The sequence below is a fragment of the Corvus brachyrhynchos genome, unplaced genomic scaffold (assembly GCF_000691975.1).
Source record: "Corvus brachyrhynchos isolate BGI_N302 unplaced genomic scaffold, ASM69197v1 scaffold8, whole genome shotgun sequence".
Taxonomy (NCBI): domain Eukaryota; kingdom Metazoa; phylum Chordata; class Aves; order Passeriformes; family Corvidae; genus Corvus; species Corvus brachyrhynchos.
In genome coordinates, this window is record NW_008240031.1 from 1,540,454 (window position 1) to 1,544,788 (window position 4,335).

Here is a 4,335-nt window from a genome sequence, read left to right on the forward strand (position 1 = left end):
GAGCTGCACCCACACTTCACCTCATCACCACCAGCTGGACCTCTGGACGTGAGACTGCTGCTCAGGAGGAGCCAACCCTGCTGGAGACAGTGCAGCCACAGAGTGACAGGGGAAGGCAGCCACCACTGTTGAGGACTCTCTGCCTGAACCCATGTGGTTGTGGAGGTGTTCTCCCAGGAAACTCCCTGCTTCCTCGCTTTTCTGCCTTGTGGGGATAATCTGCTGGGAACTTACTATGGGAAATGAGTATTTTCCTTTTAGCTTTATCACTTGCACTTAGATGTCGAGGTACCAAGTACTTTCAAAATGCTTGGCCATGTTGGTGACATTCAATCCATGAAGAGATTCAAGGGCCTGAGGTCCACAACTGAGGTATGTATTCTTCAGGCTTCATTGCTCCCTGGGCAGTGACATGAAGGAGACCACTGCTGATCCAGAAATTCCACAGTCACCTCTCCTCATTAGTCTTGGTTTAACTTCTGGTTTCCTTTGTGTACAAAGAAGGTCCTTGGGCAGAGTCTGTGGAGCTGTGGCAGTTTTCTGGGTAATTTAAGCAGTTCTAAGAGCAGGGACTGGGTCTTCTCCTTCTAGATTAATGCCTAGGCAATGAGCTGCAAACTCACACGCTCCCTCTGTCTCTCTCTCCCCGCCAGTTAATTATTTTATACAAAACAGAGAAAGAAGCTGAGCAAGCCCCACTCCAGAATAACTTGCCAGGTGGCTCATCTCCTCAAAGCTGGGAAGGGGTCTTCAAGCTCACCTCAAGCACTTCCAGATGGGTGTGCTGACCCATGGGTTAATGAGTAAAAAAGCACAGCTTCCCCATGGAACTGTTTTGAAAGAAACAGTGAGTTTGTGCATTAATCTGCAGGAGACAGTGCAGCATGGAGTCCTCAGAGGACTCCTCCTTGTTCCCCCTGGTCTCATCGTCCCTGTGGTCTAATCACCCCAAAGGACTCATCATCCCCATGGTCTCCTCATCTCCTCCCAGACAGCTAAGGCAGCCACACCACTCAGGCCATGATGATTCTGCACTCAGGATTCGATTTACCCACCGTCTTTGCTGTGAATTCTCAAGCTCAGACAAAAATGGCATAAGGCTGATCTCTGAAACTCTTCCTCCTGTGGTACAGTCCAGCTTTGACCGCAAAGATCACCTCACTTGGGACTGAGGGTCTCCTACAAACATGGAGCAGCAATGCTGAACTCTCCTCTAAGGTACTTGCATCTATGCAAATGAGGCTCTGCACTCATATCTTGACACAGGCTGGAGAGCTGGCATCACACAACTCAGATTTCTTCCAAACTGCCACTGGGCCTCCCTATGGACATGTTGGAAATGCCAGGACACTTCCTTGGGGTTTTTAAAGAGCCTTTCTGGGATGAATAACAGAACTTGCAGAAAGGTTAGCATTGAAATAGCTGTGGAGCAAGAGCATCTGTGGGGGACGCGTAGCCAGGGGTTCAGTGTCACCGATTCTGCGCAGCTGTCCTACGGCTAATGCAAAACTGTATTCTGAAAAGGTCAGAAAGGCAATTAAAGATACAAAAGACCAGCCCTTCCCAGTATTGAAGCAGATGCTCAGCCAAAACATTTGCCTGTAAGATTGTATTTCCTTAAGGTTTATTAACCATTAAGTGTTTTTAGGGACGGGATCATAAAGATAATGAACTGAACGACAAGTAGAGTCAGGATTCCTTCACAAATTATTCCTGTTGGGTTAGACAAGTGTTTGAAAAACAAAATGCTTTGCTGTGATTTTTCAAGAACAGGAGGCCCTGAGCTCATCCCTGGCTGCTCTTCTCTGCTTTAACTTGCTGGTGAAGACAGGCAACCTGCTGGGTTAAGGGGAAGGTGAGCAAAGCACGGGCGTTGAATGGGCAGCAGGATGGTTCAAAGCAAGGACTGTCTCCCTTTCAGCAACGCCTCCTTAAAGAATTGCTTCTCTCCCCACCCTGACTGCTCACTGCATCACCCTGTGCTTTTCAACTGTTCTAGAGTAGATCCAGGTGAAAAATAAAGAGTGAAGGGGCTTGGCAGGGGAGGGAGGTCTGGTGCCAAGAACAGTTGGAATCAAATTAAGCAAATTTTCAAATGCAGTCATGTTAGAAAACATTATTTTTAATCTTGTTTTGCTATAAGAATTATTTTTTTCCTAGGATATTTACTAGTAACTATTAAAACATGCTGATTTCTACCTAATTATAATATTTTAGCACATTTTGGCTAGTAGATGACATGCCATCAAAATGGAGATCATGGAATATCCATCACCAGAGATGAGTAACAACAAATGAGAAAAATGGGCAAAAAATCACAGAAAAGCTTGTCTGGGGCATAGGGAATGGATGAGTTGAACAGCTGAGGTCCCTCCCAGCTCTGTTTTGCAATGACTCTGGGACAGAAACATGTTTAGGTCACCATATAAATGAATACTCATTTTTCAGGATTGTAAAACATAAATGTTTTGCATTATGGAACAATGGAAGTTGCACATGTATTTACCCATTTGTCCCAAATCATAGAATTTAGTGGAATTTAATACAGTGGGCAAATGGATTATTAATGAGTTTATTCAAACTTAATCTCATGGACTCGTGAGACCCATGCCCCAACAAGCAGTTTGCAGGGGACCACCCTGTTTTGAAGGATGAGAGAGTCAAACAGCATGGACATGGGCTGCTCCCAGCCAGAGTTTTCAGGGATGAAGCCTAAATGTGTGGGAGAAATAGAAAAGGAAACACCAGTTTGTTTTAAAACCAACTTAAATGAAGAAAGTTCAGTTGTCCATGACCTGACTTGACAGATGTATGTAGTGACCACGAACAAGATTTTTAGAACTAGTGGATTTTCACACCTCATTTTTTTATCCCTGGAGGATTAATACATACTGTGTTTCTTATTTAAAGCCCACTTTGTTGTTTATTTCAGTGGCCAATTCTCTTCAGAGCCCTGGATGAAGAAGCCATTGAGCTGAGCTAGGCAAGAAAATGGAAATGAAATAAATTGTCTTCGTGCATCTGTGGAAAAGTTGGCTTCTGTCAAAAGGTGCATTAGTTCTTCAAGAAACCAAGGGCTTCACCTTGACTGTGACTGCTCCATTGCTCTGGTAACATTTGCAAATTCAGTAATTAAGGAGATTTAGTAGAGTGTAATAAGCCTAGGACTTTCAAGAAGCTGTTACCCTTTATTTTTAAAGGTGTATGTAATTTAAATACAAAAATCTGCTCTAGGTAAAAAACATTTAAAAAGATCATCTTTGGTCTCCATCCTACTGCATCTCAAGTAGCAAACAGGGATTTCTGATCTGTGTGCAGGGAAGGTTGAAGTCCAGGGTGGAGAAATGAAGCTTGTTCTGCTCCCTGACACAGATTTTGGGGACATCTCTCCTGGAGACTCATGGAGCCCTCCGGGAAGGGGTGGCTGAACATCCCCACCACTCTCCCATGGTCTATTGATCCAGAAAACCTGTCTGAACAGAGCACCTGAGAAAGTTACTGTTGCTCTGAGCAGCAGAAATGGCCTATCCTAGGACAACCAGAGGTGCATGAACACCAAGGGGTGCATGAACACCGAGGGCTCACTTCAGGTACCTAAAGGTCAGTCTCCAATGCCACGTGAGATGCTTTAGGTACTGAGACAGAGACTGGTGAGCATGACACAGGGCTCACAGGAGACTTGTCATGGAGTGGTGGCTGAAGGCAAGGCCAGAGATGGCCTCAAACGTCTCAGTTAACAGAAAAGACCCTTGTTTAGGCAACACAGAGATCTGAGCTCCAGCCATGCTCCTCTCCAGTCCTCACTGGAACCACGTAGGTCAGGAGACTCCAGTTGTTATGCCTGTTCCAATTCACCCTTCCCTTGCAGGGCAAACAATCCTGAAACCTGAAGGTTTCCAGGGCAAAGCAGTTGGATGGAGCCCATGGAGAAGCCCTCAAGACCTCTCCTCTAGATCAGACCTTGCCTGGCTCCTGCCTCATCCACCACCTAGACCCAGGGGCATGGCTGCATCCACAGCAACAAGGGCTGGGCAGGGAGTAGGGCTGGTGCTCTTTGTTCTCTGATTGTTCCCAGATACTGTGTGAGGCATTAAAATACTTGGCACGGTGGGGAACACTCGCTCGTGTACGCAGAGCTCAGAGCATGGAGACAGGAGTCATCCTAGTCTCTGCCTTCCTCTCCTTCCCATCGTGGAGAGGCCATTCCATCAGCGCAGGCTAATTCATAAAAGCAGATAAAACCTGTGGGCCCCTCTTGCCTCTCAACCCCTTCTCGTTGTACCTGCTAATGGCAGCTTTTCCTCCACCCAGGAAAGGCCAGTAACAAGCCCATCC